Here is a 13,776-nt window from a genome sequence, read left to right on the forward strand (position 1 = left end):
ATATTGAAAAAGAATTGAGATAGCGGGAAGTATTGTCTCATTCCTGATTTTAATGGGATTGTTTCTAGGGTCTTTTAGGGTAATATCGGCTTTGAGTTTGTCACGTAGAACTTTTTTTATGTTGAGATACATTCTATGCTGTCCTATTCTCTCCAGTACTTTTATCACGAAAGCATGTTGAATTTTATCAAATGTTTTTTCTGCATCTATTGAAATGATCATATGATTTTTGTCTTTAACTCCATGTTATTATTCATATTAATTATATTTATTGACTAACTTATGTAGAAACATCCCTGACTATCAGAGATAAAGTAAACTGCACTGTGATGGATGATCTTAACATGCACTTGTATTTAATTTGGTAGTATTTTATTAAGAATTTTTGTTGTGTATTTATTAGTGATATTGTTCTGTATTTTTCTGTTGCTGTTATGTCTTTACCTGCTTTTTCTATTAATGTAATGCTCAGAGCTCAGGAGTGATCATTATGCTTCTCTTATTTTGTAGAGTTTAAAATGATTGGTTGTAATTCTTTTTTGAAAGTCTGGAATAATCAACTGTGAATCTTCTGGGTCTGGAACATTTTAAATCAAAAGTCTTTTTATTACTGGTTCAATTTCTTCCTTTATCATGGGTATGTTTATATTACTGTCTCTTCATAATCTTACTGTCATTGTTTGGGTGAATTGAGAAATTCATCCATTTCTTGAGATTTTTCAATTTAATGGAGGAGGGGCTGGGAGGAAGATGGGGGCAGGGGCAGGAGGGGGAGGACAGGGGAACCCATGGCTGATGTGTAAAATTAAAACACAAATATAATAAATTAAAAAATCCATAATAATAAAAAAAATTTCCTTTGTAACTATCCAGAAATATTTTGTGTTTGTTGTAATGTCTGCCTGCTCATTTCAGATTCTGCTAATTTTGGGTCATTATAGTTTTACATTCTCATCAGAACCACCAGCTCCTGATAATGACACAGAGGCTATTAATTATGAAAGCTTGGCCTTATCATAGGCTTCTCTCACTAGCTCTTATAGCTTAAATTAATGCATTTTTATTAATCTAAATTCTACTATATGGCTTTTACCTCTCCCATTCTATATGTCCTACTTGTTCCACATCTTGATGGCTTCCATGTGTGCTTTGAATATTCTACAACATTTCCCCCTTTTTGCCTAAATAAAAAGAAAAAGTTTTAACTCTAACATAATACAAACTATATATAATAAAAACAATTATCACATAAGAATTACATTCACAATATCCACTCCATTTGTATTTGGCATAGTCAGAGAAAATACTCTATTATCTAGCCTATCTTTATAAATCTAAAGTTTTATACTTAAACCATTGTCTGTCGTATATTGTATTACTATGCTAAAAATATTTTAACTTTCGAACATTTTTTTCTTCCTTCCTTCCTTCCTTCCTTCCTTCCTTCCTTCCTTCCTTCCTTCCTTTCTGTCTTTCTTTCTTCCTTGCTAATTTAATTTCATTTTACATATCAGCCATGAATTTCCCTGTCCTCTCTCCTCCAAACAACTTAAGCTTTTATGTCTCTGAACCTTAGGAACTTTAAATCTCTTAGTAAACTTCTTTTTTTTAAAAAATTTGATAATAAAGAAAACAATATAACCATCTAGTCTTCAACTCCTAACAGAGATACAAGAAGAATAAAATATTACCTGAGTAAACAGTAAGTGCAGGGCAAACAACTTTCAAACCTATAGAGATGACAGAGACAACTGGCTACCTGGACAGTCACCCAAGATTCCTCTGCAATGTTGGGTCATCCATCATACTACAGGTTTAGATTATCTGACAGACTTTTTTGTAAAGCAAGATCTTGAAAGGAATCTCCTACTTTGTCTTGGCAAAGTTTTTCAGTCAGCTTCTTTTGTGTCTTCCTTATCTAATTTGGAGAGAAAACTGTCAGCAGTTGAGGCAAGGGCAGTTTCTTGCCCAGGAGTTAACTTTCCCACAATAAAAAATAATCTCCTCATGAAGACTCTTTGATGCCCATCATCCCTTTTTGAATATTGGTTCTGTCAGGAACAGGTATGTCTCACTGTCATGAAAAGACTTCTTTTCAAAACATCTTAAAATATTATATTCTGTAGATCTCTGAAGTGGTTAAAGACAACCTGTCTGTCTAAAATATATCCCTGTTTCACCTTGAAAAGATACCTCAGTTTCTTTAAGGGAATTTTTCATTTCCTTTTAAAAGCATCTATCATATTCTTAAAGTCATTTTAAAGGTTGTTTTCTTCTGCATCTTCTACGTTGAGATGTTCAGGTCTTGCTGATGTAGAGCCACTATGTTCTGATGGTTCCCTATTGCTCTTTGTGTTGTTGAATGTATACTTGCACTGTTGTCTACCCATCTCTTCCTCCAATTGGTGCAAGAGGTGTCCGTGTCTGAGGGAGCTGCTCTTGGTCCAATCTGTGCTTTCTGTGTCTGTGTTTCACTCTTTGTCCAGTCTGAGCTCTTGGTCTAATTGGTGCTGGTGTATTCTTTGTCTCTGAGAGCTGCTCATAGTCCCATCAGAACTGGCAGATTCTGTGTCTAGGGAGCCTCTGAGATTGTAGGGGAATGGATGGGTTTGTGGTAGGGAGTGGGTCCTGTAGATTGCAGGGTCCAATGGGTGGTGTTTGTGGGGATGCCTGTCTTCCAGGGTCTTTCCTGCTGGCCTGCAACTGGGGCAGTAATGGGTGGTGGTGGGGGGACATGGATTGGGCTCCAGGGCCTAGGTCCCAGAGGTAGGACTCTCTGGGTGGGAGAAGAGTCACACATCTCTTGGTCCAATCAAAGCTAGCAGGTTCTGTGTCTTAGGGATCCACTGAGGTCACTGGAGGATGGGTGAGTTTGGGGTCGGGAGTGGGTACTGTAGAATGTAGGGTCCATGGGGGGATGTTGGTCAAGAAGTATGCCTGCAGAAGTCTTCCCTGCTGACCTTAAGATGAGTTTCTTTTTTTTTTTTTGAGACAGAGTTTCTCTGTAGCTTTGGAGCCTGTCCTGGACTAGCTCTGTAGACCAGGCTGGCCTTGAACTCACAGAGATCCACCTGCCTCTGCCTCCCGAGTGATGGGATTACAGGAGTGTGCCACTACCACCCGGCTAAGATGAGTTTTTTTATACATAACAGATAGAAAATTTTTTTAACTCATTAGACTATCCTATGTCTTTTGATTAGAGAGTTGAGATTATTAATATTTATAGTTGTTATTGAAATGTATGTGTAGAGTGCAGTCATTTTAATGTTCTATGCTTCTAGAAGAGCTTATTCTTCTCTTCAGTTTAGAGTATTGCTTCTTGTATACTGTTTAACATTTTTGTTGTTAGATATGAAGTTTTTAGGTTGTTGTAAAATTGAAAGATTTTTCTTCATTTTCACTATGGCAGATAGTTTTGCTGGGTAAAAGATTCTAAGATGGTAGTAGTAGTTTTTGTTACTGCTTGTCTTTTGAGAACTTAACTCCTTTTTTTATTTGTTTTTTATTTATTTGTTGATTGATTTAAATCAAGACCAAAGTTTTACCACCCTCTACTCCTCCTAGTCTATTTCCTTTCTTTTCCCTTTGTCTATCTGACCCCTCATCTACTCCTTCTCCATTCCTACTTAGAAAAGTATAGACCACCCATGGGTATCAACAAAGATATGATATATCAAATTGCAGTAGGATTAAACACCTCCATTCCCATTAAGGCTGGACAAGGCAACCCAAAACCAGAAAAAAGAGTCAGAAACAGCTTCTGTTCCCACTGTTAGGAATCACACAAGAAAACCAGGCTGCACAATTGTAACACATATGCAGAGGACATAGATTGGTTACATGCAGGCTCCCTGGGAGTCAGTTTAGTCTCTGTGAGACACCATGAGACCAGATGAGTTGATTATGTGGGTTTTCTTCTAGTGTCATGGGTTTCTCTGGCTCTGTCAATCCTTCCTCTCTTCCTTCCACATTATTCACTGTGGTCCACCTAATGTTTGAATGTGGGTTTCTATATCTATTTCCATCAGTTGCTAGATAAAGCCTCTTTGATAACCACTTGGCTAGGCCCCAACCCACGAGTACAGCAGAATATTGTTAGGCATCATTTAACTGTTTGGTTCTATGGTAGGCCTCTGAGCCATCCAGGCACTGGGAACTGGGAACTGGCACTCCAGGAAGTGTTGGAGTAGGCTCACTCTCAGTGTCATGGGTCTCAGGATGGACCAGTCATTAGTGGGACACCCCTGAAATCACTATGCTACTTTTACCCCAGCACATTCCAGAGGCAGGATAGACTGTAGGTCAAAGTTTATGTGGCTAGTTTGGTGTCCTAATTGCTCCATATGATGTGTTTCTTGGTCATAGGGGATGGCCAATTCAAGCTATGTATTCCCTATTACTTGGCATCTTAGCTAGAGTCATCCTTGTTGGTTCCAGGGAATTTCTCTTGCACTAGGTTTCTATCTGACCTTGAGATTTTCCCCATTTCCAGTCATTTCAGTACTCTAGCCATCTATCTTGCTCCCACCTGATTGCTCATGTTCCAGTTTCCACCTCCCATAGTCTACCCACAAAATCCATTCTATTTCCTCTTCCTAGGGAAATATGGGTGTCCCTTTTGGGCCTTTCTTGTTACCTAGCATCTCTGGGACTATGGATTGTACCATGGTTATTATCCTTTACAGCTAATATTCACTTATAGGTAAGTACATACTGTGTTTGTCTGTCTGGGTATGGGCTACCTGACTTGGCATGATTTTTTTCTAGCTGTATTTATTTGCCTATGAACTTCACTGTGTTGTTTTTAACAGCTGATGAATGTCCATTGTGTAAATGTGCCACATTTTCTTTACCCATTATTTGGTGGAGGGGAATTTAGATTGTTTCTAGGTTTTGGCTATTATGAATAAAGCTGGTGTAAATACAGCTAAACAAGTGTCCTTGTGGTATGACTAAGTATCCTTTGGGTATATGCCCAGAGTGGTATAGCTGGTTCTAGAGGTAGATCAATTCCAAAGTTTCTGGAAAAAGACCATATTGATTTCCAAAGTGGCTGTACAAATTGGCACTTCCACCAGCAATAGAAGAGTGCTCCCCTTGCTCCACATCCTCTCCAACATAAACTGTCATTAGTATTTTTGTTCTTAGCTTTTCTGACAGGTTTAAGTTGGAATCACAGAGTCATTTGATTTGCATTTCCCTGGTAGCTAAGAATGTTTTTATTTAAGTGCTTCTTGGTCATTTGAGTTTCTACTGTTGATAATTATGTTTAGATCTATACACCAGTTTATTAATTGAACTATTTGGGATTTTGATGTCCAGTTTCTTGAATTCTTTATAAAATTTAGACATCTGCCTTCTGCCAGATGTGGGGTTGGTGAAAATACTTTTCTATTATGTTGGCTGCCATTTGTCCTACTGATGGTGTTCTTTGTCTTACAGAAGCCTTATAGTTTCATGAGGTCCCATTTTTTAATTTATCAATCTTAGTGTCTATACTACTGATGCCTGTTGAGGAAATTGTCTCCTGTGGCAATGCATTCAAGGTTATTTCCCAATTTCTCCTCTACCAGGTTCAATGTTTTTGGATCTATTTTGAGGTCTTTGATCCAGTTGGACTTAGGTTTTGTGTATTTATTCATTGCAGCGCTCTCCCTCCCTCCCTCCCCTCTCCCTCCCTCTTCCTCTCCCTCTCCCTCCCTCCCTCTCCCTCCCTCCCTCCCTCCCTCTCCTCTCCTCCTCTCCCTCCCTCCCTCCCTCTCCCTCTCCCTCCCTCCCTCCCTCTTCCTCTCCCTCCCTCTCCCTCTCTCTCTCCCTCCCTCCCTCTCCCTCTCCCTCCCTCCCTCTCTCTCTCTCTCTCTCTCTTATTTTTTTCTGAGACATGGTTTTTCTGTGTAGCTTTAAGCCTTTCCTGGATTTCTCTCTGTAGACCAGCCTGTCCTTGAACTCACAGAGATCCACATGCCTCTGCCTCCTGAGTGCTGGAATTAAAGACATGCTCCACCACTGCCCATCACAACTCTCTTGATAATAACCAGGATTTGGAAACAACATAGAATTCCCTCAACAGAAAAATTGATAAAGAAAACGTGGTACATTTACGCAATGGAGTATTACTTAGCTGTTAGAAAAATTATATCAAGCAAATGGAACTAGAGTGAGGTAACCCAGATCCAGAAGATAAATATGTAAATATGGTATATTTCCACATATATGTGGATATTAGCCATTAAATGAATGAATTTTTTTATTGTTTTGAAGTAAGGATTGGCCTAGAGATATAACATTGGCAATCTCAGGACACAGCTTCAACAGTACAGGTTCTGGGACTTTTTGGCTTTCAGAATCTTCATATATATATATATATATATATATATATATATATATATATATATAATTTTATTCTGGAGAAAGTTTACTATATACCATGCATCCACACATACAGCAGTGACTTCCTCAATTTCTGTTTTTTGATATTTTTTTGGCAATAAGGCTGAAGTTAGGGCTTTGCAAACACCAGACAAATGATCTATCATACAGTCTCATCACGAACCCAAGAAATACTTCAATGCTTAGTATAATAATTTTTAAAATAAAAATTTATGCTAGGGAGACAACCTGTTTCCCCATACCCCCACCCATGGCAGCCCAGCATGCAGGACTCCTTCAGGCAGCTCTAATCACTACTACCCACACTAGACCCTGTAACCTACAAGTCCCACTCCACCCCCACAAATCTACTCATGCTCCAAGACCACAGCTACTCCCTGAGACACAGACTCCATCAGGTACAACTCTGATGGGACTAAGAGGTGAATCTTTGTTCTAATAGCTGACCAACCCAGCTTCCGGGCTTAGGCCCAAGGGCACAACCTGTGGTCCCATATGACACCCGTTGCTGCCCCAGTTGAGGGCAGCAGACAGGACTCCTAAATGCAGGCCTGATTAGCACCATCCCCCACCAGACCCTGCAACCTACAAGCCCAACTCCATCCCCTAAACCCACCCATTCTCTGAGACCACAGCTACTCCCTGAGACAGACTCCACTAGATCCCATTGGACCAAGAGCTCCATTTGGAACAAGGATGGCTCCCTGAGACACAGACATCATTTTCACTGATTAGAGGAAGAGATGGGTATATGCCAGTGCAAGAATACATTCAACAATACAAAGAGAAATATGCAACCACCAGAACCTAGTGAATTTAAGTTAGCAAGACCTAAACATTCTAACACAGAAGAAGCAGAAGAAAATGACTGCTAAAATGACTTTAAGAAGATGATAGAGGCTTTTAAATATGAAATGAAAAATTTCCTTAAAGAAATTGAGGCAAAGACAAAGAAAAAAGACTCCCATCTGTACCAGAGACCCAGCTCCCATCCTGCCACAGAGCTCCCATTTGGGCAAGATAAGGAGATCCCAGCCACTTCCTGAGACTCAAAGACCAGCCCCCAGCTCCCATCCACCCAGGAACTCCCATCTGGACCAGAGGTGAGTGCCTGGGGTCACACCCAGAGAGACCCGCACCTAGGTTCCAGCCCTGGGCAATAGCCATTCTGGGGAAGACCTGCCCAACTAGGTCCCAAGTTCTGGCCATAGGGCAGGACCCTCTATCCACACTGGGAAGGATCCCCCTCTCCAAGACCCTCTGGTGGACCATACAACCTCCACACCCTGCCCCTACACCCATCCACCAGAGACCCTAGCCAATTCCTGAGAATTATAAACCAGCCCTCAGCTTCCATCCTGCCCTGAAACTCCCATCTGGACCAGAGCTGAGTGCCTAGAGTTATAATCAAAGAGACCACTACCTCTAGGTCCCACTCCTGGGCACCAGCCATCCAGGGAAGACCTGCCCAACTTGGCCCCAGTTTCTGGCCATTTGGCAGGCCCTGTGGGAAGGCCCCCCCTTTCCAAGACTTCAGGCAGACCATGCAATCTCCACACCCTGTCCCCACTCCCATCTGCCCAAGACCCCAGCCACATCCTGAGACTTGGAGAACAGCCCCCAGCTCTCATAGTGCCCCAGTTCCCTTCTGGACAAGAAAAGGAGATCCTAGCCACTTCCTGAGACTCAAAGACCAGACCCCAGCTCACATCCAACCCAGAACTCCAATCTGGACCAGAGATTACTTCCTGCCTCAGAACTCCCATCTGAACAAGAGGAGCTCCCATCTGGACAAGATACAGAAACCCCAGTGACTTCCTGAAACTCAGAGACCAGCTCCCAGCTCCCATTTAGCTAGCACTCCCATCTGGACCAGAGCTCCCATCCCGCCCAGAGTTTCCATGTGGACCAGAGAGAGGCTCCCTAAACCTGTCAGCTCTGTCTGGACCAAGTAAACAGATAAGACCAAGAATAAATCCATGAGGAGATGGGCAGATGTAAAGGCAGAAGTACATACAACAAAATAAAGAGCAATACAGCATCACCAGAACCTAGCTCTTCTCCAACAGCTAGACCTGAGCATCACAGTATGGAAGAAGAAGAAGAAATCAACCTTATAAGTAACATCATGAAGAGGCTAGAGCCTTATATAGAAGAAATCAAAAATACAGTGGAGGAACAGACAAACCCAAAATGGGAAGAATGCTATAAAAAACTAGAGGAAAGGACAAATAAAGCAGAAGAAAACAATAAGACCCCGAAAGAAAATCATGAAAAAGCAATGAAACAGATAAGGGAAATAGTCCAAGACACAAAAATGGAAATAGAAAATAGAACAAGCAGAGGGAATGCTGGAAATAGAAAATCTGACTAAACAAACAGGAACTTCAGATGCAAGCATAACCAACTGAATGCAAGAGATGAAAGAGAGGATCTCTGGTGTTGAAGATATGGTAGAAAAAATAGATTCATCAGTCAAAGAAAACACTAAAGCCAACAAAGTCATGACCCAAAATGTCCAAGAAATTTGGCACACCATGAAAAGACCAAACCTATGAATAATAGGGATAGAGGAAGGAGAATACCAACTCAAAGGCACCGAAAATATATTTAACAAGATCATAGAAGAAAACTTTCCCTCCTTAAAGAATGAAATGCCTATGAAGATACAAGAAGCCTATAGAACACCAAACAGACTAGACCCCCCAAAAAGTCCTCTCACCACATAATAATTAAACGAATAAACATACAGAATAAAGAAAGAATATTAAGGGCAGCAAAGGAAAAAGGCCAAGTGACTTATAAAGGCAAACCCATCAGAATAACACCCGATTTCTCAATGGAGACTTTGAAAGCCAGAAGGACCTGGTCAGATATAATGCAGACACTAAGAGACCATGGATGCCAGCCTAGGCTAATATACCCAGCAAAACTCTCAATCATCATAGATGGAGTGAACAAGACCTTCCAAGACAAAACCAGATTTAAACAATACTTATCCACAAACCCAGCCCTACAGAAACCACTAGAAGGAAAATTCCAACCTAAGGAAGTCAGATACACCCTTGAAAACACAGGCAATAGATAACACCACAGCAGTAAACCCCAAAGAAGAGAAGTACAGACATACTACCACCAAAAAATAAAAATAATCACAGGAATGAACAATCACTGGTCATTAGTATCCCTTACTATCAATGGACTTAATTCACCTATAAAAAGACACAGACTAACAGAATGGATATGAAAACAGGACCCATCTTTCTGCTGCATACAAGAAACACACCACAAATTCAAAGACAGATACCTCCTAAGAATAAAAGGCAGGGAAAAGACTTTCTAATCAAATGGTCTTAAGAAGCAAGCTGGTGTAGTCAGCAAAATAGACTTGAAACTAAAATCAATCCAAAGAGATGATGAAGGACATTACATACTCATCACAGGAAAGATACACCAAGATGAAGTTTCAATTCTGAACATTTATGCCCCAAACACAAGGGCACCCACATGTGTAAAAGATACATTACTAAAGCTTAAATCACATATAAAACCCCACATATTAATAGTGGGAGACTTCAACACCCCACTTTCACCTGTGGACAGATGTGCCAAATTGAAACTTAACAGAGAAATAATGGACTTAAATGATGTTATGGCTCAAATGGACTTAATCGATATCTACAGAACATTCCACCCAAACAAAAAAGAATATACCTTCTTCTCAGCACCCTATGGAACCTTCTCTAAAATCTACCACATACCTCGCCACAAAGCAAATCTCAACAGATACAAAACAATTGGAATAACCTCCTGTGTTCTATCAGACCACCATGGTATAAAGTTAGATTTCAACAACAAGAAAAACTACAGAAAACTTATGTTCTCATGGAAACTGAATAATGCTCAACTGAATCACCAATGAGTTAAGGAAGAAATAAAGAAAGAGATTAAAGACTTCCTAGAGATCAATGAAAGTGAATACAAAACATACCAAAACATATGGGACACTATGAAAGAAGTGCTAAGGGGGAAATTCATAGCACTGAATGCCCACATAAAGAAGTTTGAGAAATCTCATGCTAGTGACTTGACAGCACACCTGAAAGCCCTTGAACAGGAAGAAGCAAAGTCTCCCAGGAGGAACAGATGCCAGGAAATTATCAAATTGAGAGCTGAAATCAATGAAATAGAAATAAAGAGAATACAAAGGATTAATGAAACAAAGAGTTGGTTCTTTGAAAAGATCAACAAGATAGACAAGCCCTTATCCAAACTAACCAAAAGACAGAGAGAGAGCATCCTGAGTGAGGTAACACAGACTCAGAAAGACAAACATGGTATGTTTTCCTATGAATTTTAACACAACTTTAAACCATGTCTTTTCACTAACACTTCTTTGTCACACACTGGCAGCCTCTTTACCATATAGGAAGACTAGGTACTGCGTATTTGGACTTGTCTATCTTCTGTATACACGATATATCACAAAATAAGACACACAGATATAATGGACAATGGCTAATCTTGCATTACCAAAACTTACATTTGTATTAGGTCCTTTATATGCTTTCTTTCTTCCTCCCTCCCAAACCAGCACAAGTCTGTGTTGCTCAGAACTGGTTTTATCATTTCAGCATGTCACCATGAGTTTAAATGAGAATTACAATGTACTATTTACTACATCTACCTTTAACATACTTTGTGCACTTCTAAACAACTAGAAGGAAAAGATGTTTCAGATGAGGACATAAATTTGTCCCCTTATATATACAGTAGTGTTGAAATCAGACCCATGTAACAATGGTTAGATCTCAAAGTGTCTTCTGCTGAGAGCATTCTGGTCTCCGTCCTTCTTTTTCTCCAGCCTCTCCCCTGGATCACATGACACAGGCACCCATCACGTGGATACTTTCACAACTCTCTTCAGAAGACAACCTTGCTATGAACTTAAACAGAGTATACAGGATGTGTTAGTTCACTAACTCTAGTTCTGTCATATGTTGGCAACCTCTCAACACTGAGAAACTAGAGATCATGACATGAGGACTCCTTTGTCCAGTCTGTACACTACATACAGAACAGCAGTGTTAAGTGAAATGTATCTAACATACTGGGTGATGGGTAAGCTAAAGTTGTCTAGCACACTAAGGGAATATTTTTGCAGTTTCTTCCCTCCCACCTCCTCAATCCACTGGACAAGTACAGCTTGTGTACTGTTCTCTGAGGTGGATTAACTATTCTAAACATAGTATCTCCAGTTTTCCAAAAAACTATTTACATAAAATATTATTCTACTACTTCAACTTTTAAATGTAATAAGCACTTTTACATATGTAGAAAGACTAGGTATTTCATGTAAGACTTTATCTGCTATTCACACTGCACTGGTAAATAACTGTATTCAAAGCAATGGTTATTATCACTCTAGATGTTAAAGAGGTTACCAGTGTATGACAAAGTAGAGGGAGTAGAATAATACATTTTGTATTTTTTTGTTAATTTTTTTTTTGTGTTAAAATATTTATTACTCTTGTTACACATGTGCTGTTTACTGGAATGCTGTATACATAGTGGACAACAGTCCTTACTTGAAACATCTGGTCTATATAGATGTTTAGAAGTGCCCAACGTATGTTAAATGTAGAGGTAGTAAAATATCACTTTGTAAATATCTTTTTGCTAAAATTCATGAAACACTGCCTTTTGGGAGTAGAATTTGAACCCCTCTGTGAGCAGTACTTGCTCAATGGTTTGGAGGAAATACTGGGAGGCAGCCAGGTCATGTGCTAGTATGTTTATATGGGAACTTTCAGGTGCCATTTCTGTAAATTTGCATTTTGTTTTACAAGGTGCATACTGTAAATAATGGACAAACCAGTATGAAATCTTCAGCTTCTAGTCTTTAGATGTTAGGTTGCCAGTCTATGACAAAGTAAAATTAACACATTGTGTCCCCTGTTAAAATTTATAGGAAAGATTGTTCTGTAAATGATATGGTGATGTGATTTTGTTCAGCTATTTCTTTTTTTTTCAATATAAATATGCAAATTCCATTACTAATCATTTATTTTTATTTTTTTATACAACAGCCATGGGTTCCCCTGTCCTCCCCCCTCCTGCCCCCACTCCCACTTTCCCCCATCCCCTCCTCTCCATTACTATCTCCTCCAGGGACAAGACTCCCCTGGGGGATTCATTTAAACCTGGTGGTTTCAGAACCGGCAGGTCCAGTCCCCTCTTTCCAGGCTAAGCAAAATGTCCCTGTGTAAGCCCAAGGTTCCAAATAGCCAGCTCATGCACTAAGGACAGGTCCAGGTCCCACAGCCTGGATGCTTCCCAAACAGTTCAAGCTATTCAGTTGTCTCACTTATCCTGAGGGCCTGATCCAGCTGGGGGCTCCACAGCCTTTGGTTCATAATTCATGTGCTTCCATTAGTTTGGCTATTTGTCCCAGTGCCTCTCCAATCTTGGTCTCAACAATTCATGCTCTTACACTCCCTCCTCTTTCTCAACTATTAGACACCTGGAGCTCCACCTGGGGCCTGGCCAAGGATCTCTGCATCCACTTCCATCAGTCATTGGATGAGAGTTCCAGCTCAACTGTTAGGGTGTTTGACCATCTGATCACCAGACTAGGTCAGATCAGGTTTTCTCTTGACCATTGCCAACAGTCTATAGAGGATGTATCATTGTGTATGTCAGGGGACCTCACCAGCACTCCGCCTATTCCTGTTCTCATGTGGTTTTCTTTTATCATGGTCTGTTATTCCTTGTTCTCTCTTTCTGTTCTTGATCCAGCTGGGATCTCCTGCTCCCCTAAGCTTTCTTTTCCTCAAATCTTGCACTTCATTACTCCCACTGTGGTCCAGATTGTTCATGTAGATCTCTTCCATTTCTCTGTCAATGGGTGATCCCTGTGTCTTTCCTAGGCTCCCATTTTATAGGTAGCTTCCCTGGAGTTGTGTAGCACTCTAGTCATCTTTGTTTTACATCTAGTATCCTCCTATGAGTGAGTACATACCATGTTTGTCTTTCTGAGTATGGGTTACCACACTCAGGATGATTTTTTCTAGATCCATCCATTTGCCTGCAAACCTCATGATGTCATTGTTTTACTCTGCTGAGTAGTACTCCATTGTGTATATGTACCATATTTTCTTTATCCATTCTTCAGTTGAAGGGCATCTAGGTTGTTTCCAGGTTCTGGTTATTACAAACAATGCTGATATGAACATAGCTGAGCAAATGCCCTTGTGGTATGATTGAGCATTCCTTGGGTATATGCCCAAAAGTGCTACAGCTGGGTCTTGGGGGAGATGGATTCCCAGTTTTCTAAGGAAGCACCACATTGATTTCCAAAGTGGCTGTACAAGCTTGCATTCCCAC

This window comes from Onychomys torridus, chromosome 1 (assembly GCF_903995425.1).
Source record: "Onychomys torridus chromosome 1, mOncTor1.1, whole genome shotgun sequence".
NCBI classification, from domain to species: domain Eukaryota; kingdom Metazoa; phylum Chordata; class Mammalia; order Rodentia; family Cricetidae; genus Onychomys; species Onychomys torridus.